The 16,190-nt window shown below is 39.7% G+C and overlaps 1 protein-coding gene across 1 annotated transcript in view; it reads left to right on the top strand.

The window, feature by feature from the left end:
- LOC110215208 (SEC14-like protein 2) overlaps positions 1–2,505 on the top strand; it is a 31,731-nt gene extending 29,226 nt beyond the window's left edge. Inside the window, exon 14 of the mRNA XM_020996478.2 lies at positions 211–2,505. The gene's annotated coding sequence lies outside the window, so the exon portion shown is untranslated. The remainder of the gene's footprint in view (positions 1–210) is intronic.
- Positions 2,506–16,190: the final 13,685 nt, after the last annotated feature.

The following is a 16,190-nucleotide window of genomic DNA, read 5'->3' as shown; positions in this document are numbered from 1 at the left end:
AGGGCTATTGGTAGGCTCAATTACAGAATGCATATAAAGCACAATTTTAAAACATTTTAAATAATGCTTTTTCTTTGATGTTCATTTTTACATCAATCGAATTTCTCTTTTTGGTGGAAAAGAATTGGAAATGGAGGGGATACCCATCAATGGCGGAATGGCTGAACAAATTGTGGTATATGAGTGTAATGGAATACTATTATGTTATAGGAAATGATGAGCAGGCTGACTTGGGAAAAACCTGGAAAGACTTGTACGGACTGATGCAGAATGAAGTGAGCAGAACCAGGAGAAGGCTGTACACAGGAACAGCCACGTTGTGTGATGAGTGACTTTGACAGACTTGGCTCTTCTCAGTGATACAAGGATCTAAGACATCTCCAAAGGTCTCATGATGGAAAATGCTGTCCGCATCCAGAGAAAGAATTATGGAGTCTGAAGGCAGATCAAAGCAGAGTATTTGCTACTTTTTTTTCTTCTGTTGGGTTTTGTTTCCTCTTTCTTGTGGTTCCTCCTATTGGTTATAATTCTTCCTTACAATGTGACTAATGTGAAAATATGTTTAACAGAATGCATATGTAGAGTCTGCACTGGATTGCACGCTGTGTTGAGGAGGAAGGTATAGAAGGAGGGGGAGAAAAATTTAAAACTCAAAAGCTTATGAAAGTGAATGTTGAAAACTAAAAATAAATTAATTTTAAACAATTCTCTTTTTATCTTTCTTCCCTCCCTGAGAGCCAAAATATTATTTTTAAAGAAAAAAAGAAAAGATTAAAAAGAGAACTCCCCACTCTCCACCCAGCAAAACTGTTCCCCATATTGAAGAGTCTGACAATGACTTCAATGCTCCCCATCTGCACACAGGAAAGTGCAGAAACCAACTCTCCCTGGTTTGTGAGAGTGGGTTATTACATTTTCAGGGTGATCCTGAACTACAGCAATTAGTCATTGCTACCAGCTGGGACCTGATTCATAGCTTTGTTGATTGTCTAAACTTAAGAAAATGTTAATAATGCAGATTCAACTTAAATATGTAAGTGTATGTGCATATTGTTTTTTAGGAGAGTCTGGTTATTAAATATTGTCAACCATGACTAAGTTTGTTCTCAGAAAGACAAACAGAATTAGTCTGAATGGGAGTGTTCATTTCTCTCAAAGCTTATGAAGCCTGCATATAGGGATACCCATGGGAGCTCATCGTGAGACAATGAACTCAAAGATGGACAAAGAGTATTTTTATGCGTTCAGAGCAATTCCCTCTCACCCCTCCCTCCCTTCCCCGCTCAGGATGCCTGTGTCAGCCAAAATGATGGTCTCCAAATGTTTAACCACGATATGAGAAAGGGATTTCTTAAGTGAATAGATTGTAAATACAATAAGATAGGAGAATGTCCAAGTGTCAGTTGTAATTACAGATCCAGGATAACTGTGTTTCTTTTACCATTAACACGACATAACATGGTACATGTCCACAAAACATGAAGATAAGAAAAGTTCCACTATTTAAGGTAGTGTGTGGGTCAAGGTGCCTTAGTGGTCAAAAACAGAAGAACGCTCTTGGTCAGCTTCAGCTGTTGACACAGGAAGAGGCATTCTGGGTTCACTCAGAGAGCAACACAATACAAAACATTATGGTAGATTAAGCCCAGAGTGGGCCAAAATGTCTCTCCTGATTATCTCTCCAGGTTTTAGGCCTTTTTCAGGTGTTGGGGTTCAAAATGGTTTGGAGAGGGGTCTACAATGTATTCCAGCACACCCCTATGAACAGTACTTGAGTTCAGCGGGAGGAAAGTGGAAGGCTCAGAGGACGATAACAACAATTACGTTTGCAAAGCCCTTTACATCCATTAGCTCAGTAGAGCTTCCCTAGGTCCGTGCCTAAGGACCTCCCGCTTCTGGAGGGGAGATGTTGTCCCTGTTCCTTGTAATTTTGCAGCATTCGCTTTTGGTTGTTTGGTGGTTGTAGTTTTTCTCTGTTTACATTGATGTGGCCATTGTGAAGATTGTTTCCATCACAGGAAACCTCATGCTCAGGACACTCGTTATTCTGCCAAGATGGCAGCAGCTTTGACCCTCCCACCTCACCGGCATCCTCGGGACCCTCTGCCTCTTTCTTTGGAGGGCTGGAAAGCAGATCAAAGGACCTCTCCCAAAGTTTCCATTTAAAGAGGACCCCAGGCCAGCCCTCTCAGCTTCTTTTTGTGTTTTGTCTTCATAATGAGATTGTAAATGCCTTGAAGGCAGAGGGTCTTTCTTTTTCAGATGTAAATCCCCAGTGCTTAGTACAGTTCCTGGCACATGGTAGGCTCTTAATAAATGTTTATGGATTCTGTTTCACTCTACATCAGTTCAAGCAGCTCCTTTCATGCTTCTCTATATTCGTCGTATTTGTAATTTCTTGCAGCATAGTAAAATTCCATTATATTCTTGTACCGCAACGTCCTCCAATCAATGAGCATCTATTTTTGCTCCCAGTTCTTGGTTACCACCAAAAGTACTGCTATTAATATTTTGGTGTATAGCGGGACTTTCTTCTTATCCTTGAGGAGTATATACCTATAGACAATTTTTATTTACTGTATTTACATGATTCCAAATTGATTTCCAAAATGGGTGTACTAAGTCATAGCCCCACCAATTATGCACTAGTGTACCTATCTGTTCACAATCTCCCCCAAACTTTCTATTCCCATTTTTTGTCATTTTTGACAATTTGCTGGGTGTTAAAGTGAATTTAATTTGTATTTTCCTAATCAGTAGTGATTTAGAGCATTTTGAAGGTTCGACTATGGATAGCTTTGATTTCTTTGTCTGAAAACTGTCTTTTCATATCCTTTGACAATTGGGGAATGGCTGTTATTTTTATAAATTTGACTCAGTTCCTTATACATTTGAGAAATGTGGCCCTTATGAGACAAACTGCCTGTAAAAAAATTTTCCCTCACTTTCCTGCTTACCTTCTAATTTTGACTGCATTGGTTTTGTTTGGCAAAAAGTTTTTAATTTCATGTCATCAAAATGATCCATTTTTTGTTATTGCTCAATTATTTTTAGTCATGTCTGACTCTCTGTGACCCCATTTGCAGTTTTCTTGGCAAAGATACTGGAATGGTTTGCCATTTCTTTCTCCAGTTCATTTTACAGATGAAGAAACTGAGGCAAACAGGGTGAAGTGACTTACGCAGAGTCATAATCTAGTGTCTGAGATCAGATTTGATCTTGGGAAGATGGGTTTTCTTGTCTCCAAGCCCAGCATTCTATTCACTGAACTGCCTGGCTGCCCCAAATTATCCATTTTACTTCATGTTATTCTCTCTATCTCTTGTTTGGTCATAAACTCTTATTCATAGATCTGACAGGTAAGTTTTCCCACGCTCAACTAATTTGCTAATGATATCGCCCTTTGTATCTAAATCACATGTCCATTTTGGCTTTATCTTGATATACAGTGTGAGACGTTGATCTATGCCTGGTTTCTGCCATGCTACTTTATAGTTTTCTCAGCAATTTTTGTCAAATGATGACTTGTTAGCCCCAAAACTTGGATCCTTGGGTTTATCAAATACTAGATTACCATGGTCGTTTACTACTATGTACTATATACCTATTCTATTCCACTGACCTACAACTCTATTTCTTAGCCAATACCAGATTGTTTTCATGATAACAGTTTGAAATGTAACACTGCTAGGCATTCATATTCTTCCACATTTTTCCCTATTGACTCCTTTGATATTCTTGACCTTTTGTTCTTCTAGATGAAATTTGTTACTATTTTTTTCCTAGCATTATAAAATAATTTCTTGGTAGTTTGATTGGCATGGCACTGAATAAATAAATTAATTTAGATAGAGTTGTCATTTTTATTATATTGGCTCAGCCTACCCATGAGCAATTAATATTTCTTAAATTGTTTAGATCTGTTTTGATTTGTGTGAAAACTATTTTGTAATTGTGTTCATATAGTCCCTGGGTTTGTCTTGGCAGGTAGACTCCCAAGTATTTTATATTGTCTTCAATTTTTTAAATGGAATTTTTCTTTCTATCTATACCTGCTTGGTTTTGTTGGTAGTATATAGCAATGCTGGTGATTTATGTGGGTTTATTTTATATCTTATCCAGGGATGGGAAATCTGTGGCTTTGAGGCCACATGTGGCCCTCTTATGTGTTCTATGAAGTTTGGATTCAATCAAAGGGCTACACTTGAGGACCTAAAGGGCCACACATGGCATTGAAGCCACAGATTCTCTACCCCTGCTATAACTTTGCTAATGTTAATTGTTTCAACTATTTTTTTTCATTGATTCTCTAGGGTTCTCTAAGTGTATCATCCTATTGTCTGCAAAGAGTGATAGTTTTGTTTCCTCATTGCCTATTCTTATTCCTTTAACTTCTTTCTCCTATCTTATTGCAATAGCTACCATTACTAGGACAGTATTGAATAATAGTGGTGATGATGGGCATCTTTGCTTCACCCCCCTTCCCCCACCCCTGCTTTCATTGCAAAGGCTTCTAGCTTATCCCCACTACAGATAATGCTTGCTCTTGGTTTCAGATAGATACTACTTATCATTTATTAGAAAGGTTCCATTTATTCCTATGCTTTCTAGTGTTTTTTTTTTTTAATAGGAATTGGTGTATTTTGTCAAAAATCTTTTTCTGCATCTATTGACATAATTATATTATTTTTGTTGTTTTTGTCACTGATGTGGTCAATTATGCTGATAGTTTTCCTAATATAAGCCAGCCCTGCATTCCTGGTAGAAATCCCACCTGGTCATAGTGTAGGATCTTAGTGATATATTGCTGTAATCTTTTTGCTAGTGTTTTATTTGAAATTTTTGCATCAATATTCATTAGGGAAATTGCTCTGTAGTTTTCTTTCTCTGTTTTAGCACTTCCTGGTTTAGATATCAGTACCATATTTGTGTCAAAAAAGGAATTTGATAGGACTTCTTTCCTTATTTTTCCAAATAGCTTATATAGTTTCAGAATTAATTGTTCTTTAAATGTTTGGTAGAATTTACTTGTGAATCCATCTGGTCCTGGGGATTTTTTTCTTAGGGAGTTCATTCATGGCTTATTCAGTTTCTTTTTCTAAGATGGAGTTATTTAAATATTCTGTTTCATCTTCTATTAATCTAGGCAATTTATATTTTTGTAAATATTCATCCATTTCACTTAGAATATCAGTTTTATTGACACATAATTGGGCAAAATAGCTCCTAATGGTTACTTTAATTTCCTCTTCATGGGTGGTGAATTTACCCTTTCTTTTCTGATACAGGTAATTTGGTTTTCTTCTTTCTTTTTTTGTAATCAAATTAACCAAGAGTTTTATTTATTTTATTATTTTTTCATAAAACCAGCTCTTAGTTTATTTCTTAGTTCAATGGCTCTTTTATTTCAATTTTATTAATCACTCCCTTGATTTTCATGATTTCCAATTTGGTGATAATTGGGGATTTTTAATTTATCTTTTTCTGGTTTTTTTATCTGCACACCCAATTTATTGATCTGCCTTTTCTCTCTTGTATTGATGTATGCTTTTAGAGATATAGATTTTCCCCTAAGTACTTCTTTAGCTGCATCCCACAGATGTTGGTATGTTGTCTCATTGTTGTTACTCTTTTTAATAAAATTATTCATCATTCCTATGATTTGCTCTTTGACTCATTCATTCTTTAGGATTAGATTATTTAGTTTCTAATTAATTGTTAATCTTTGCTTCCACAGCCCTTTATTGATTGTAATTTTTTGCATTATGGCCTGAAAAGTGTGCAGTTAATTTCTGCTTTTCTGTAGCAAATAGATGATGGACATTATGCAACATTATAATAAATTATACTTAAATATATTATAATTATAATTAAATACATATTTATTATATTTATAACAAATAACTATTATTTATGACTCATTCTATTTTCTTGTTGTCTGTTAACAATGAGACAGGCAGTGTCGTATGGTTAGAGAGAGGTGGCCTCAAAGCGAGGCTTTAGCCCACCCTTTGATACTTTCTGTCTGTAACTTGGGGCAAGGTCCTTCTCAGCACTCTGGACAGTTCTCTAAGACCATAAGTTTGCAGAGAAAGTACCACCCGGCACTGTTCATTTCTGCCACTGAAATCACAGTCTAGTTCTATCCCCGTTAAGAGAGCGCCAGAGCCCTGGGCAATGGACCAAACAAGCCTTTTTCCTGTTTTTGCTTTGATGGAGTATGCACACACATACACACACTCACCACTACACAATCTTTAGATCCTAATCTCTCTTATTGCTATGGTTCATCATATACATCATCTCACATACATCATCTCGTGTGATTCTCACTGCAGCCTTGACAATCAAGGAGTACAAACATTAATCCTAGTTTTACAAATAAGCAAGTCAGGAGTCAGATGGCATCAGGTTAAAATCCATGAATTCTGCTTTGCAAGTCCAGTGACCTGAGTGACCTTGGATTAACCACTTTATTCCCCTCAGCCTCATTTTCCTCAACAGCAAAATGAGGGGTTAACCTCTGAATTCCCTTCCTTCTCCACATCCTTTGAACCACTGAATGTATACTCTTTCCTTTGTGCTACTCCATCTTCTGAGTGCAGGTGTTACAGACCCAGATAGACTCTTACCAGCTGTGCAACCTTGGACTTTACCCTTCTCAGCCTCAATTTCCTCCTTTGTATGATGAAATAGACTCAGTGGCCTCTAAGGATCCTATGATGCTATCACCATCACCTACTACTGACTACTCCTTCCCCTATTCTGCCCTTCCTTCTATCACCACCCCCTTCTCTTATCCCCTTCCCCTCCTACTTTCTTGTAGGGTAAAATAGATTTCTATACCCATTTGAGTGTATATGTTATTCCCTCTTTGAGCCAATTCTGATGAGAGTAAGGTTCACTTACTTCCCCTCACCTCTGTTCCCCTCCCCTGTAAAAGCTTTTTTTTTTGCCTCTTGTAAGTGAGGTAATTTACCCCATTCTACCTCTCCCCTTCCCTTTCTTTCAGTACATTTCTCTCTCACCCATTAATTTTATTTTTTAGATATCATCCCTTCATATTCAACTCACATCTTTGCCCTCTGTCTATATATACTCCTTTTCTAACTGCCCTAATAATGAGAAATTTCTTTTTTGAGTTACAAGTATTTCTTCCCAAGGGGGATTGTAAAAAATTTAACCTTGTTAAGTCCCTTTCCTGTTTACCTTTTTATGCTTCTCTTGAGTCTTGTATTTGAAAGTTAAATTTTCTATTCAGCTCTGTTTTTTTTCATCAAGAATGCTTGAAAGTCATCTATTTTATTGAATATCCATTTTTTCCCCTTGAAGGATTACACTCAGTTTTGCTGGGTAGGTGATTCTTGGTTACAATCCTAGCTCCTTTGCCCTGGAATATCATGTTACGAGCCTCTGATCCTTTAATGTAGAAGCTGTTAAATCTTGTGTTATACTGACTGTGGATCCATCATACTTAAATTGTTTCTTTCTGGCTGCTTGCACTATTTTCTCCTTGACCTGGGAGCTCTGGAATTTGTCTGTAATATTCCTGGGAGTTTTCATTTCGGGATCTCTTTCAGGAGGTGATAGGTGGATTTTTTCAATTTCTATTTTACCCTCTGGTTCTAGAATATCAGGGCAGTTTTCCTTGATAATTTCTTGAAAGATGGTTTCTAGGCTCTTTTTTCTATCATGGCTTTAAAGAAGTCCAATAATTTTTAAATCATCTCTTTTAGATCTGTAAGTCCAGTGTTTTTCCAGAGATATTTCATATTGTCTTGTATTTTTTTTATTCTTTTGGTTTTGTTTTATTGTTTCCTGATTTCTCATAAAGTCAGTAACTTCCATTTGTTCAATTCTAATTTTTAAGGAATTATTTTCTTCAAGGAGCTTTTGTACCTCCTTTTCCATTTGGCCAATTCTACTTTTTAAGGCATTCTTCTCCTCATTGGCTTTTCATATCTCTTTTACCATTTGGCCTAGTCTCTTTTTTAAGGTGTTATTTTCTTCACTATTTTGTTGTGTCTCCTTTACCAAGTTGTTGACTCATTTTTCATTTTTTTTTCTTGTATCACTCTCACTTCTCTTGCCAAATTTTTTCATCTACCTCTCTTACTTGATTTTCAAAATCCTTTTTGAGTTCTGCCATGGCCTGAGACCAATTCATATTTTTCTTGGAGGCCTTGGATGTAGGAGCTTTGACTTTGTTATCTTCTTCTGAGTGTGTGTTTTGATCTTCCTTGTCACCATAGTCACTTTCTATGATCAGAATTTTTTTCTGCTGTTTACTCATTTTCCCAGCCTATTTCTTGACTTTAACTCTACTAAAGTGGGGCCCTGCTTCCAGGGTGGAGGGCACACTGTCTCAAGCTTCAGGGGTTTTCTGAAACTTTCTTCAGAGATACTTTTAGGGACTTGTACGTTTTCAGTTGTTCCAAAGTAGTCTGATCTAAGGAAAGGCGTGTTTATTATTCTCCTAGCCTATGCTCTGGCCTGTGAGTGATCACAAGCACCCTTTTATGCCCTGGACATCATCTTTCAGTGACGAGGGTCCCTGCTCCACTGTGGCCACAAGCTCTGGTGTGCTGGTGCTCCTCCTTGCCCTGAGATTTCCACTCAGGGCTGTGACCTGGGTCTGAGTATAGAAAAAGCAACAGAGTCCTGCCCCAGTGCTAGCAAAGAGACCCTTGTAGTTTCCTTCTGTCCAGTTGTTTGACCTCCTTACCATCTGTGGGCTAAGAGCTCTGGAAGCAGCTGTTGCCTCTGCTGATGCATTGGCTCCCAAGGCCTGCTTCTGGTTTCCTGGGGCCCAGTCTGTGTTGGTACAGCCTGTGCTGAACTGTGCTCCACTCTCACCCAAGTGTGACAGACCTTTACTGCTGACCTTGTAAATTGTCTTTGGCTGGAAAATTATTTCACCTTATCCTTTTGTGTGTTCTGCTGCTCTAGGAATTGTTTTATGGCATTACTTAAAGGTGTTCAGAGGGGTTTTGAGGAGGGCTCAGGAGAGTTGCTGCTTTTTCTCCACCACCTTGGCTCTGCCCCCTCCAAATATAACTTTCATATGCACTGGGAAACCAAAAAATTTACGTGACTTGCTTTACTGTGATATATGTTTTATTGTGGTTGTCTAGAACCAAGCCTACAACATCTCTGAAGTCTGCCTGTATTGACTGTGCATACAAAGTCATGCAAAACATGTTTCCATATTAGCTATGTTGCAAAAGAAAACACATACAAAAACCAGGAAAAATAAAGTTTAAAAAGTCTGCTTTGATCTGTACTCAGAGTCCATCAGTTTTCTCTCTGGAGTTGGATGCATTTTTCATCGTGGGTCCTTTGGAATGGTCTTGGATCCTTGACTTGATCATAGTATCAGCTATCTCTTCTTAAGGTCACCTCCACTCCAACTCAGAAGATCTTACTTTCTCCCTTACGCAAGAAAACGCATACATGCACATATACACATTGTTAGAAAAATCTGAAACAAAAATCTACTGCAGTGAGTGAGTGAAGGAAAGTCTTTATTACGCTTCTGGTGAGAGAAGCAGGCACAATGCTCTTTAGTAGCACACGGGCACCGGTTCAGTGGTAGAATCAACTTTTAAACCATTAGTAAGATCCATACCCCAACCATCAGGGCTCCTGTTGGTCTAGTTCATCTCCATTACACCCTTCCTGGACAGCCCATCTCCTGTTCTTTCATGTTCTGTAGACTCTGCCCCCTTCATGGGTCCCATGCTTGAAAATGGTGGCTATCTTCGCCCTCGGGGTGTGTCAGTTCATATTCAGTAAGCTTATTAAGCAAGCACAGTGGAGAAAAGCCTTTGCCCTGTCAAGGCCCCATCCTTGATCCTGCTGGTTGCAACCAGTTTAGCCTCTAGGGCTCTTTCTTAAGAAAAGTTGGGAGGACTTTCTGATTGGCTGAGGGACTATCCACAAGGTCTTGGAATTTCTTATCCTGCTGTGGAAGCCCAACCCCCTAAAATCTTTCTTACACCCACCAAGACTCACGAAACTCCTGAAGTCTAACCCACTCTTATTTTTTCTGTTCATGACTTCTATGTACTACTACTACATATATAACCCCCCTGTTCTCTCAGCTACTATTACACCAGCATCTCCCAGGGAGTTGGCTCACCTTGCCTATTCCACCATGGTTTCGTAACCATGGGTCAGGAAGAAGCTGACTACTCCTTTACACTCCTGGGGATAATCAAAAGTATTGAACAGTTATTTGAAAGCCGTGTGGCTTTCCACATGCCTATTCCACCATGGTTTGGTAACTAGCAGTCAGAAAGTCAGGAAGAATAATAGGTAGAATTCGAATTTTACTTTGTGGGCAGTAGGGAACCACTGGAGATTTTTATGCAAAGAAAATGAGGCATAAGAATGTTTTCTTTTCTGGTAGCAATGTTAACGATAGCCTGGAGTAATGAGACAATGGAGTGGGAAGGGTGTGTGGAAGAGCTTATTGGGTTATTGCAATAGTCCAGAGATGTAGTCATGAGAGTTGGTTGTGGGAGATGTTGAGGAAGTAAAGTTTACTTGCCCTGGTGACTGACTATGAGAAGTGAGGGAAAAAGGAAGATAAGCCAGCGGAGCTCAGACCTGGTAGTTGGCAGTGTGGAGCCTGGGGGAAAGGTGATGAGGGGCATTTGGGATATGATGAGTTAGAGGTGCCCGTGGGGCTTCTTGGCATAGAGGTCTTTTAGGCGGCTGGAGGAGATGAGTCTGAAACTGTGAAGACAGGCAAGGCTCAAGACCGACATGTGGGTGCCAGGGGTGGAGAAGTACTTGCTGAAGGTATGGGCATGAGAAAGGCTGCTAGAATCCAGCAAAACAAGAGAAGAAAGCTAAGGAGGACCATTTTCAATGGATCAGTCACACCTAGGATAGGAGAAGTCAACTTCATCTGCCGACTAATGAACAAACAATATGAGCAACCAGATGGGAGGTGGAGGAAAAAGAGATGGGCAGTGCCTTAAGCTACAGAGAAGTCAAGGAGGAGGAGGACTGAGAAGAGACCACTGGAGGTGGCTATTAGGAGATCACTGGAGACTTGTGGGGAAGCATTTTCAGAATAGTCTGACTGTGAAGGGTGGAAGGGGATGGGAGCGAGGTGGAAGTGAGAGCCTTTCTCAAATAGATAACTTTTAACAAGTGTTCCAGGAAATGAGAGAAGAGAGAAGTCAGAATCTCAGAGCTGGAAGGGGCCAAACTGAGCAAAGTTCTTCCTGCTTCCGTAGGACAGTCCTTCAAAGGCTTGAACACACATGGCATCCAAAATTGTCCAATTTACAATAAAAGAAACTGAGGCAGAGCTCTGAGTTAGTATCATAGTGTTTGATACCTAGATGATACAGAAGAGACAAAGAGAAATACATAGTCTTATGGGTTGATAGACCTCTATCTTGACCTCCCAGGAGAATCTTTGGCTCAGGCTTGTGATAGATTGAATTGCAAACATGGACAGAGCTGATGTTCTGTCATTGGCCCCATGTTGGGCAGTAAATTGGGGATTATTTTTACAGGTAACTCTTGCATACAGGTATATCCATTGATCAAGGACCTGTTGGCCAAGTGCCAGACGGCCATTTCCCTAGCAAAGGGATAACAAGGGGAGAGGTACAATTCAACAATAGCTGGGGCACTCCCCCAACACCGGGCTTGGCCATTTGCTCCTCAGCAGCATTTGAGCAAGTGGATTCATTAGATTGACTAACTGTATATCAGTAGAGAAGTACACCAGCAATAATCACTGCCCTACGGAATCAACTCAACTGAACAACACTAGTTGGAAATAAACCGGAGCATAAATAAAATAAAGGTTTAAATTAATCATTTCCCCCACACAGCTCTTGTGCCCTACCCCACAGCCCCATTCTCCTTTCTCCGTACCTGATTGAACAACCCCAGTTCCCTCAGCATATCCTCATGTATCATGATCTTAGAAGATCAGAAACTTTGAAATGGAAGAGCCCTTCAGAACCTGTGAGGTCCAACCTTTATCTGAAACAAGATTCTTCTATGTGATATACCTGACATATTCACCCAATCTTCACTATTAGACTTCTAGCAAGGGAGATTGTGAATGCCCCCCCACCCCTGCTGAAGCAGCCCCTCCCACTGTGGGAAAGCTCTAAATCTTTAGAAGAGACTTAGACCAGAAGCATTTTGGAGCAAGAGGGAGCCTTGGAAATCAACTATTCTTCTGCTACCATTTTAGGAAACTGAGTCTCAGAAAGAGGGAAGAGAATTCAGTTAATAATTTGCAAAAGCCAGGATATGAACCCAGGTCCTATGATGCCCCTTTCACCCCAGACTTCAAAGATCCTTCACTTCAGCTATAATTCAGGAAGCTAAGGCTAGAGAAGGGAAGTAACTTGACTATGGTCATACAACTAGCAAGAAATAGACGCCATTATTCAAACGTCCTCAGACACAAAATACAGCATTCTTTCATTCTCTGCTTGGCATACCACCTAAGTATAATGCTGAAATAAATGCTGTGTCTTCATGACCTCATCAAGGCCTCTAAAACACCCAGTTCTTACACTCTAGAATTACCCCTCCTGCCTTCACCACCAGAGCTGTTCTGGAAGAACAGGTTCTAATGACAACTTCACATTAAGGTATAAATGACTAATATCAGGCTCTTATATTCATTCTTTTAAAACTGTTTGTATTTCAAATTCCTACTTGAAGACAGTGCTTTGAATCAAAAACAGCTGGGATTGTTGGAGTCTTTTTTTTTTTTTTTTTGCTTTTAATTCTAGCTTTAAAATAGTTGGTATTTTTAACATTCCAGTTTGGATAAGATTTTTTTTTTTAAATATGCAACCCTCAAAATTCCTAGTATAGAATATTAGTTTTGAACTCTGGTTCCAATTCACATTCTGCCTGGATTTACTACTCTGATGATCTTAGATATTCAATTACCTCTTCTGGGCCTCATCTATATCACTGATTTGGACTAGATGCTAGATGAACTTATCTTACCATAATAACAGTCATGGGTAATTTCAGATTTAGGCATCCATGATCAAAGTCAAAACACATTTTAATAATTCAATATATGAAATTATCTGTCCTTGAAGGTAAAAAAAAATATGTTCTTGGTAGAAAAAAAATTATGTCTGAACACACACAATTTGGGAAATTAAATTTTTCAACTTTTTTTTTAGGATCATAGATTTTTTAAAAATTAATTTATTTTGATTTATCAACAATCACTTCCATATGCTTTTGAGTTTAAAATTTTTCTCCCTGTTCCTCCCCACCACCCTCCCCAAGATGGCATGCAGTCTGATATAGGCTATACAGATACACTCCTATTAAACATATTTTCACATTAGTGGTATTGTAAGTAAGAATTAGAACCAATAGGAGGAACCACCAGAAAGAAGAAACAAAACTCAACAGAAGAAAAATAATAGCAAATAGTCTGCTTCGATATGCATTCAAACTCCATAGTTTGTTCTTCTTTGTGGATAGCATTTTCCATCATGAAGCCTTTGGAGATGTCTTATATCCTTGCATTGCTGGGAAGGGTTTAGTTTATCAATATTAGTCATCACGCAAGGTGGCTGTTATTGTGTACAACATTCTCTTGGTTCTGCTCATTTCACTTAGCATCAGTCCATATAAGTCTTTCCATGTTTTTCTGAAGTCCGCCTGTTCATCATTTCTTAGAGCACAATAGTATTCCATTACATTCATATACCACAGCTTGCTCAGCCTCCCCAATGGATGGGCATCCCCTCAATTTCCAATTCTTTGCTACCACAAAAAGAGCTGCTATAAATATGTTTGCACATGTGGGTCCTTTTCCCATTTTTATGATCTCTTTGGGATACAGCCCTAGAAGTGCTATTGCTGGGACAAAGGGTATACACATTTTTATAGCTCTTTGGGCATAGTCCCAAATTGCTCTCCAAAGTGGTTGGATCATTTCACAACTCCACCAACAATGCATTAGTGTTCCAATTTTCCCACGTTTTCTGTTAGAGCCTTTCTTATCCCAACCCAGGGGTTAAGATTATTTTTCTCACTTTACAGATACAGATATTAAACTGAAGAACTTGTTAGCACTGTTTGAGGCCCAAGGTTTGAGCTCTCCCTTCCTCCCTCAAGGTGGTGCTGAAGCACCTGGGTCCTTTTCTTTTTGGCTTCCAGGTGAGCATTTTAGTCTCCAAGCACTTTCCCAATTAAAACAAGATAAACTGCAGTCAGCAAGTCCAAGAGCAGGTGTGGGGCTGGGTTGGCTGCTTGGTCCAGCTGGCAGAGAATGGGCCTGGTGAAAACTGATGTGGGAAAAGTAAGGATTGACCCAAGAAGCTCTAGGAGATAAGGGTGACCCACCCTTTGGAGAAGACCTGAGTCCAACCTGGGAGCTAAACTCCAAAGAATAAAGAGTACAGCCAGGAAGAAGTCAAAACAGTCAAGGTGAAGGCATATCTCAGCAGAAACCCTGAGGTTTCTCTTAAGTTGCTAGACTGTACACATTCTTGGACCCAGTGACATCATTACTAAATCCATACATGCCGAAGAGATCGTAGAAAAAGGAATCAGATCCACGTGCGCAAACATGTTTAGAGCTGCTCTTTTTGCAGCGGCAAAGAACTGGAGACTAAGGGGTGCCTAGTAGTTAGAGGAAGGCTGAACAAGTACGTGTGTATGCGATGTGTATGGAATGTGATGTGTGTGAATAGGATGGAATATTATCGTGTTATTAAACATGGCGGAGGGGATGCTCTCAGAAAGACCTGGGAAAATTTATATGAACTGATGCAAAGTCAAGGGAACAGAACCAGGTGACCATGTATCCAGTAACAGCAGCAATGAATAGAAAAATGACTTTGGAAGCTGGTCAATGAAATGACCAACCGCAATTACAGAGGACCCAGGCTGAAGCCTGCTTGCTAACTCCTGACAGAGAGGGAATGGAGCCACGGCACCGAATGACACATCTCTGGACACAGCCAACACGAGGACTTGGTTTGTGTGACTGCATATTTCCTGTTGCTCAGAGGGCGCTGGCAGAAGTCACTTACTATAGCTTCTCATTGGATTTCTTGAATGTTTTTTAGTCTGGAACAAGTTTTAGCATTTTTGCTGAACCAAGGATCCACCTGTCATGTGCCTTTTAGGTAGCCATCATGGGCAGAAACACACACACACACAAAGCGAAAGCGACAAGAGAGAGAGAGAGAGCGAGAGAGAGAGAGAGAGAGAGAGAGGGAGAGAGAGAGAGGGAGAGAGAGAGAGAGAGAGAGAGAGAGAGAGAGAGAGAGAGAGAGAGAGAGAACTAGCTTTTCAGTTCAGTTAATAGGATTAAAGGCTCTAAAGAAGAAAGTGACCTCAGAGCTTTCTAGTTCCAACCCTTACAATTATTTATTTTCTTTTCAATAGGAAGAGTAAAGAATATACAATATCAGAGTTTGGAGGTGTTATACCGAGAAATTAGCAAGTTGACCACCCAGACTAATTTTAAATTGTGGACTTTTATTAGCGCGCGGCTGCCAGGGATATTCACATCCAAATCAAGCAGCCCTCATCAGGGGTCGAGCCAGGGTTTATATAGGGAGTATACAGGACAGGGAGGGGGATGGATCTTTGAAGTCTGACAAGAGGAAGAGTTTTTTTTCAAGGACACCCCTCTCCCTCTATCTAGATATGATAATGCTCTGCAAACTTTCTCACAATGGAGGCTTCCAGAGATATGATCTGAGGGCTGTGGCCTGAGCAGCCAGATAAGGGTCTTGCTAAGGAATTTGGAGGTTTCCATGGCCTAAAGGGTTCTGCTACCTAAATGGTAAAATAATGTTCTGCATTACAGAGGGATCTCAAACAGATAACGGAAAATGCTGGAGCCAAGAGCCTAGAACACAGAACAGAATGTCAGAGCTAAAAGGAAGATTGAAATAGAGAATGTCAGAGGAAAAGGGCTTAGAACTGGGGCAGCTAGGTGGCTCAGTGGATAGAGCTCTGGCCCTGGAGTCAGGAGGATGTGAGTTCAAATCCAGTCTCAGACACATGACACTTACCAGCTGTGTGACCCTGGGCAAGTCGCTTAACCCCAATTGCCTCACCAAAAAAAAAAAGGGGGCTTAGAACATAGAACAAAGAATCTTGGAGAGTCCTTAAAATACAGAATGTCAGAGCTGGGGGTGTCCTGAGAACTCAGA

Source organism: Phascolarctos cinereus, unplaced genomic scaffold (genome assembly GCF_003287225.1).
Source record: "Phascolarctos cinereus isolate Bilbo 61053 unplaced genomic scaffold, phaCin_HiC Scaffold_4;HRSCAF=312, whole genome shotgun sequence".
NCBI lineage: Eukaryota > Metazoa > Chordata > Mammalia > Diprotodontia > Phascolarctidae > Phascolarctos > Phascolarctos cinereus.
Note: the sequence above shows the minus strand (reverse complement) of the source record. Positions and strands in the feature narration are given on the sequence as shown.